Source organism: Seriola dumerili, unplaced genomic scaffold (assembly GCF_002260705.1).
Source record: "Seriola dumerili isolate Sdu_G_001 unplaced genomic scaffold, Sdu_1.0 BDQW01000003.1, whole genome shotgun sequence".
Taxonomy (NCBI): Eukaryota; Metazoa; Chordata; class Actinopteri; order Carangiformes; family Carangidae; genus Seriola; species Seriola dumerili.
Window position 1 is genome coordinate 10,642,624 of NW_019174258.1, and position 8,870 is coordinate 10,651,493.

An 8,870-nucleotide genomic window follows, 5' to 3' on the forward strand; every position below is an offset into this window, starting at 1 on the left:
CACTGGAGCCTCCCCACCGAGACACAATTCATTGTCACCATCATCACCATCATCATCATCATCATCAGTGATTCATTCTGCATTCTTCTTAGGACAGCTATAATAATGGCTGGGAAAGTTTCATATCTTTATAAATGGAGAAACATGCCATCAAATTCATACTGACTGCACTACTTACCCTTTATTTCTCTGTATGATCTCATCATATGAAGCACTCCAGTGAACCAGGACACAGGCTGATCAGACAGTGGGGGTAACCAGGGAAGAGCACAACTTTGAATGACATGTTAGCACGGTGTTTTGAATTCAGATTTGGTGACTGGGGAGGTAGCTGAAGTACAATGAACTGATTGTAACATTCATTTGAGACTTTTGCTTTGTGACATGGTGCATTATCATGTTGGATATAGCCATTAGAAGATTGTGGCCATACATTAATGCACATGGTAAGCAACAATACTCAGATAGGCTGTGGCATTCAAACCATGTTTGATTGGTATTAGGGGGCTAAAGTGTGCCAAGAAAATATTCCCCACACCATTACACCACAATCAGCCTAGACTGTTGTCACAATGCATGTTGGCTCCATGGATTCATGCTAAATTGAATAAATTGGATTGATGCTAAATTCTGACCGTCTTCTCTTCGTGTAGTGCACTTGGCTCAACACAGTTGTAGAGAGTGGGTATCTGAGTTACTGTAGCCTTTCTGTCAGCTCAACCACCAGTCTGGCCATTTTCCTCTACCTCCCTCATCAACAAGACGTTTCCATCTGCAGAACTACTGCTCACTGGATGTTTTTTGACAGCAGACTGCTGTGCATGAAGTCCCAGGATATAAGTTGTTTCAATTTAAGCCTTCTGCTATGGCTTTTCTTCCTGTCTAGTGTGCATTCTGCCAAAATAAAAGCACTTTATTCCAGAAATATCAGAAGTAGCTTTCCAAGCCAGATGACATGAAGCAATAAGGAAATTAGCCCAACATGACATGACATGAGTACAGTCTTGGTCATCAGCATTATTTCACATATAAAAATGACTAAGGCAACTGTTTAGACAGTCAAAATGAGATGCCGATGGTATTGCACCTCAGCCTCAACCTGTGACTCACTGGTCATCATTATAGATTTCTTCCACTGTAAATAATCAGAACAGCAAGTCACCATGTTGGTGCAAAGGGTGAAAAAACATCTGAGCTTTTTTCCAGTAAGAAAGTAAGAAACATTGGAGTCAAATCGTTCAGCTCATTCAGTCAAAATCAGCTGGATATATGAAAGCAAGCAGCACTGCTGATCAAAGCCTACGTATGTTTCAGTTAGACTGGCATTTACACACACACAAAAAAAAAAAACTGAAGTTATTCATCAGCTGAACACCTCTGTGCTGATAGCATTAGTTACTTTATCTAACTGAGTTTATTTTATGGGAGCAGGAGCACATACAATACGGCAGCTAGCTATATACGAAACACTCCCCACCAATGAAGTCACTTCCTTATTTTTTGCTAGCCTACATTGTTCTTATTAGATTCTACCATACTGCAGTTCTGTACACAGACTAATTGTTTATTTTTCCTCACTAAGCCCAATAAATCATCTTATTTTGTGAGGTGGTGAGAATCTGACAGAACAGTGTCTTGTAATGCATATATTTACATTTCTGTCTATAATTTGTGCATTTATGCAGGAGTTGGCTGCTGTTTTCAAAGCCAGAATTAGACAAGCAGAGAGACAGATGCTCCTGACGTCAGCTCTTCTACATGGATCCACTCAAAGAATAAGTGTCCGGCTGTTTCCCTCAACCGAAATTTTTCCTTCTGCTCATTATTTCATGTCAGATCTCGCACAACCCTAAAAAACACAGGCTGATGTCATCCAGCTCATCTGTCAGTTAAACAAGAAACCATTGTGTCGTTCTGGTTTGCACAGTGGGGTAGCTCTGCTTTGTATAGAAGCAGGGTGGTTAGTGAAGGACGAGCAGGGACCTATAAGCCACATCAAAGCTGGTGACTTGGCAGTTTTGGTTGATTTATGTCTTGGGCCTGAGGAATTCTTCACTACCCCATTTCTAAATGATCACCTCAGGTAGAAAATCGTTATGTGGGTAATAAAACATTTAAGCTGCAGGTTACAGGAACTGGTGGGGGTCCTCCAACTGTCATCTGACAGGTCAGGCTCCTTTTATATCGTTGCCTCTTAAATGTAGCAAGCATACTGCCACACTATTTTTAAAGGATTTTAAAGATTTTAAGGGAAAATCTGTTGTTTGTAGACTGTTTCATAATCTATATAATGTATTTGCAATGTGTTCAAAGTCAAAATATTTTACTTTGATGCATGACTGGAGAACCTAATGATTCAATGCCATCACAGTAGCAACACAAACAGTGCAAAAGGGAAAAATAAACAATGAGAAATGAATTTGTCTGAAATGGCTTCTTCTAGAAATTTTGGATTATCAATATTCTTGTGTGAAGTGCTTCTCAGTGGGGAACCTCTGGAGGCCGTGGGTGTAGTGAAAGTCCAGGCATGTGTCAGGCCTCTGGCTCTGCTCATTGCCTACATTGTGCAGCTAGCCAGCAGGCGTGGCAGTAGAAGCCTCCCAGCCTTCAAGGAGCTGCCTGACTGACCAGCCGCTGCCCAGATGGAGGGGCCTCGCTGAGTTTGCACGCAAGATGGCAGCCACAATGCCACTATTCTACTGGGAAGCATGATCACCAAGAGGGAGGGTATGAGGGGAGTTGCCATGATCACAGCTCAGCAGGTGCTGATCAAATAAGAAGATATACAAGCGACACTGTAAGAAGAATAAATTAGGACCAAATAAGTGATGTTTCTGGTCGATGTAGTTAAAGCAGGAAAAAACAGGATTTAAAACAGGCAAGCACCAATGTGTTTGTGAAATTTAGTAATAATATAATATAATATAATGAACAGAAGGGACAATTTGAAGACGACAATTTTCATCAGTTTCTGTTCATTTTATGTGTTAAGCTTTGAAGAACATTGAGGTTTCCCTCGTTTGCAATGATGTCGAAATACACAGAAATATACAGAGTTAAAGTTCAAAAGAGGACTAAGCATTTGTGAAAACATTTGCACACTGAGGTGTGAACTAATGGATTAATCAAGACGGTAGTTGGCAGATTAATTGATAATTAAAATAATCATTAGTTGCAGTTGCATATGAAATAAACAGTATCGCTGTGTCTCAAATTGGGTACATCACATGTAGTACACTGTGCACAGTATACTCATTGGCGCAGTGCGTGACATCCGACGAGACAGTGTTGTCTCAAATCAAACAGTGCTGTTGTACACTCACTGGAAATGACAATTGCAACATGTGACCGCGGTCACCAAATTATCTGCTGGCGACCATTGAGAGTAAGAAGTGTACAGCGTTTCACACCGAACTTTTTGACCATTTTGAGTGTACTGCATGTTGTCATACTTATCAATAAGCACTTATGTGCTCAAAATAGCAAGTGTGAGTATGGGAATTACACAAATTAAGAAACAGCATAGGTATACTTCCTTCACAATACTAGCAGTAATCTGATTAGGAGTACCACAAGCAGGCAACACAGCAGTTTCTTTAACAGGAATCAGCCACAGTCGTGTCTGGTGTACACAAAACACAAAAAAACCTTTGATCACTTATCAGCTAAGAGACAATGAGACTGTTGTAGACCTCACAAACAAGTGTGTACAGTACTATTGAATGATGCACCTGTCTGTCTCTGCACATATTTAAAAAGAGGAAGCAGTGCAGGTGCAGTGCAGATCTGCTGCCAGTTTCACTTTCCATCATCATTCCTAAATAAGTGGACCATAGCACCGCTCGCCACTTTGCATCTTGAAATGTCTAGAATAAACCTGCACAACTCAGGATGTGCACATACCTTATCAGACTCAGTAAAATACATTACACTGTGCACTTTGTGTGTTCAGGTATAAATAGTCATGCACTGCTAATAACTCAGTGTACTTCCCTTTACAGGTACTAAACATACTATCCCATGCTGCTGAAATGCAGACAACCATGAGTAAATGGTGTTGAATGCATCTATGCAGAGTGATACAGCCTACTGTGTACAGTAAGTCTCGCACCATCTGTGATGTCCTGTTGCTCATGAGTGTCAGTATACTGTTAAGCTCTGCACCAAAGTCACCACGATAAATCCTTCCTTTGGTATTGCACTTGCTGATTAAAGAGACAGTGGATGTTGGAGAGAAGAGGCTGGAGGAGAAAAACGAACTAAACGCGGTCATTGTGTTGAGGTCAGCAGGGCCTTGGACAGGCTTCAAATGTGCAATGAGATGGTCAGTGTACAGACAGAGGAGCCATTACTTCCCAGCTGAGCACATAAGCCAAGCTCAGAGCTTAACACAAGACAGTAATGGAGCTCAGCTCCTAGCAGCTTCAAGGGTCGACCAGAGCGATTTTTTTCTTCCCTCCTCATAACTCATCACCAAAAAGAAGAGAGTCGACATGTAACTAAGCCTCCAGACTTGTCATGTCACCTCTAGTCCTCGTCAAGCTGCACCTCCATTGGACTACTCCTATCTAGCCATCAGTCAGTCAGTGAGATGGGGAGAGCTATTGACAAACAGTAGACAGGCAAGGGAAAGAACTTAGCGTGGTTCAGGATTTAATCTGCAAGTCTTCTGCCACCTTACTGGATGGGTCTGACTTCACAGATGGAGCTGGAGCTGTACAGTCTCACTACTCAGACCAGGGATGAGTCACGCTGTGTTTAGAGCACTAGTACAGTGTGCTAAAATAAAACATTGTGTGCAATTTTTTTTCACACAGAAATGACATGAATCCTTACACTGAGAGAAAAAGGCATTAATTGCAACCACTCTCAGCACAGACCCTCCAGCCACTATGCTGGACATCCTTAGACACCGGCAGCAGGTTAGCCCTGACAGACACAGCATATGGATTCTTAACATGTTGCAGTCTGGTTCACCAGATTCCTCTGGGGATAATGGATGCCAAGCCCTCACACCCCCACCTCGCTCCAACCAGCCTTGGTAACAGATTTCTCTAATAGAAAACCCAAAGCTACCACAGCGCTTCATCAGCACTCAGCACTGCAGTTAAGACAGGTGGGCTGCAAAAAAAGATAACAACTATCTGGTAGCAAAGAAATAAACAACAAACACCAACTGTTACAGCGTTTTTAAAATCACAAATTAGGAGACATTTTTAGAACTTGCGTGCAAACTAGTTGCAATTTTGAAGACTAATTTGTGTAAATTAAACTTATCGGCAAACCAGCAAATTGTGTAAAATAATTCTCATATCAGACTGTACAATTGCCAACGTCTCCATCCAGATAATAATGCAAAAATCCAATTGTTGATCAGCCTCAAGCCCACTGTAGCAATCAGTTATCCAAATAACTGACAAGATCTGAAGGGCTGATATTTTAGATTCTGAGCAGTAAAGTCTGATAATGAGCACAGCCACAGAGATAATACACTAATCGTAAGATTTGTCACTGAAAGTAATTAGGTGCTGTGTAAAGTAACAATACACTACAGACACTACATTGCTCTTGTCAGTCATGCCAAGGCTTGCAAAGGTATGTACATTTCAACATTTCACTCAGACTTTTACCTTCAAGCTTTGACTGGGGCACAGGCTTCACGCAGGTCTGATTCATGGGATACCAACAACATTTAGCAATACCACAGTTATTGTCGATATATTTCATTTCCCTTCACCTGAAAACCTCTGTGTTTACAAGCATCCACCCTGCTTAGGTGTCCTTGAGCAAGTCACTGAAGCTCTACCAGCTCCAGGATGGTGTTCTGTAGCTTAACATGACCTCTGACCTTCTCATGGAGCAATGTAAGAGAAAAACAATTCCCCTGTGGGATAACTACACTATCAAAATCACAACATCACAACCGTGTGATACAAATATCTCCTCTTATTGTCATTAGCAGGACAACTCTTGTGTAGCAGTTTCTTCTGTTACAGGGAGGCACATATTCACCTAAAAACAAAAGCAATGCTAAAGAATGTAATAATGGACACACATTAAAACAATATCAGTGGAAAGATACTGATCAGTGTTTCCTCAAGCCAAGGGGCTGAACCTCAGCTCCAGCCCTGTGTTCTAGTGCAGCGCGGAGGTGGCTAAAATTACTGGGTCCATTGTCGGACAGTATAATTCTTTCGTGCTTTCTGTCCCCAATTCCCAGCAAAATACAAACCAATACAGAAGGTCACGCCACAGTATTGGCACAAGTTTTATATGAAAGTGGTAACTAATTAAACGACACACTAACCGTGCCTCTACACGACATTTTACAAAAATCCCAAACGGCGCAATCCGCCTGTAACACAATGCAGTATGGTTCCCTGTTTTATTGACTTCCAGCTTTATCTCTGGGTCTCCCTACAGTACCGGACAACACTGTGCAAACAAATATATACGAAAGACAAAGAAGAGAGTCAAGAAAAGGTCAAGATTACAAGGCGTTAGCCACGACCAAGGTGTCCGACTATGGAAACAGAAGAGAGAAAGGGGGGTGACTCGGAGGTTTTGGGCACAGCCGCAAAATCGCCCATAACAAGAACATAATAGCTAACACAAACCAACAACACAGTAGTTGTTTAACAGTTGTCTTGTTCCGTCTGTGTGTGCTGTTCTGCTGTCAAGCCCAGGGAATGTGTTAAGGAGTGAACCGGGGAAATAAATCTGTTCAGACTTAGCATAAATAGTGTCCGATAATGGATCTCGTGACGTTACATTGTATGTTAACTAGCAGCTAACGCTAACGCTCTCAAACAGGTTTTACGTTAGCTCTGTACACTGAAATCTGTTCACATTAGCATATCACTCAAAAGCCGTTGGTGAGTGTAAAGTACACAGAAGACACAGGCAGCATATCCAGCCCAACAGTGACATTCCCTTCCCTGTTCACTATCCTGGAGCTCCCAATGCTAAAAACGTTGCAGCGGCAGCGGCAGCAGCAGCAGCAGCAGCAGCAACACAACGAAGACAAAACAGTGACTGCGCTGTGAGCAACTCACCCAAAAGATACCACTGTGGTGTCGACCAGATGTTGCTGTAAATTAACGGCGAAGGCCCATTAGGATGACTCCTGCGGTTGGGGGGCATCCAGTTTTTGCAGCAAGATTAGACAATCCCAAACGTGGCTTTGCTTTGACTGTTGTCCGTACTCTGTCTGCATATGTGTGTACGTTTGTGTGTGTGTGTGTGTGTGTGTGTGTGTGTGTATGTGTGTGAGTGGCGGAGCTCTGAGAGGCCTGCTGCTGGAGGAAATGGTCTCCGCTCAGTCAACGGAACACGCATGCGCAGAGGAATAGCACAGCCACGGGGCGAGCGGTCTGTGAGCACAACCGTGTGGCCAACAGGTGACACTGTCAACTGATGGCGGACTTGTTACAGCGAGAGGTCTCCCCTCAGCTGTAGCTGCCTGCCTGTGCGTTTCAAGCTGGGTATTAAGCACAGGATGGATGTATGTTGTAACATACCAGTGCATCTTGTATTAGGCTACTGTACCCAAGCCAAAGGGTAACTCTTTACACAAAAATTGATACAAATTCCTCTAGAGGCTCCTGGGTGCCTCATATTGATTGTATGTCAGTTGGTTTGTGTTAATATAATTAATAATTAGGGAACACACACTGCATTGTTACCTGTTTAGGAGCCCTGCGTCAAAATTTACACAAATGCCATTTGTAAATAAATGTGTAATCAGTTATCACAATGATAAATACAGATGACCACATACTGAGCTCCAAAAATATTATTAATTGACTAATATTTGGTCCACACCTGATCTTTCTCAATGCATATTGAATACTTGTATCAGACACTCCTATTTACACACACATCTCACTCCTGGTACCATGATCAGTGACATCATGAACAATCTACAAAGGTATGCCTAAATTAATCACAATCACTGAACACTAGAAAAAGTTAACACTACAAAGAGTTAAGAGAGCACAACATTTGATTCCATTTTTTTTCCCACAAAGCATACTGGGAATCATACTGGATCTTTCAGTTAAAAACGTTATTGCTTTATGGGCTCAAAACCAGATTTGATCTCAAATGCTTCTCATTACTGATGAGTCCATTTCTGTATTATGACGATCTGGGGACTGATCTCCACAGCAGTGGTTAATCAGAACTTCCACTATATGAGTTAACATTTCATATGTACTTAAAAAGGCCCATTTAAATATTTTGTAAGATATGAATATTATCTCAGATTAGTTTTTTCCCCCTTGCTATTATTTCTTGACATAAATATCAAATATTATATACCCTTATTTAATTGTATAGCTTGGACCCCTAACTAACTTGTTTCAATATCTATGTAGCTCTTTTAGATTATCCTCTTTAAGCTAGACATCTGAAAATTTTTATTGACACCCTCTACAAGAATTTATGGTGTCTCATATTGTGCTCTCTTAACTATTTCCGGTGTTCACTCGTTGTAATTAACTCAGGTGTGCCCTTGTGGATCACTGATTTCACTGATTATGGATTGCTACCAGCTGTGCAATGTGAAAAAGACCAGGTGCTTGAAATGTTGGTCCCATAACATAATTGGAGCTTTTTGTATGGTCGTCTTCATTTTATACGTGTTATTACCATAATCAACTCCTACAGTATTTAACCATGCCATTTAACCATGGCACTGTAAGTGGAACATGTATATGGCATGGTGGCATAACTAATGTCATTAATTACACCTGTACTTATCACGCTATCTTAAAATGTTTGCTGTAAGAAGGCCAATACCAAAACAGCCCTGTGATGTGTGGGCAGCTGGTGATGAGAGATGGACACTCAGTCTATTACCTTCAATT

General features: G+C 41.5%; 1 protein-coding gene across 1 annotated transcript in view; it reads right to left on the reverse strand.

Moving 5' to 3' along the window:
• csk (C-terminal Src kinase) overlaps positions 1-7,246 on the reverse strand; it is a 40,311-nt gene extending 33,065 nt beyond the window's left edge. Inside the window, exon 1 of the mRNA XM_022741455.1 lies at positions 7,056-7,246. The gene's annotated coding sequence lies outside the window, so the exon portion shown is untranslated. The remainder of the gene's footprint in view (positions 1-7,055) is intronic.
• Positions 7,247-8,870: the final 1,624 nt, after the last annotated feature.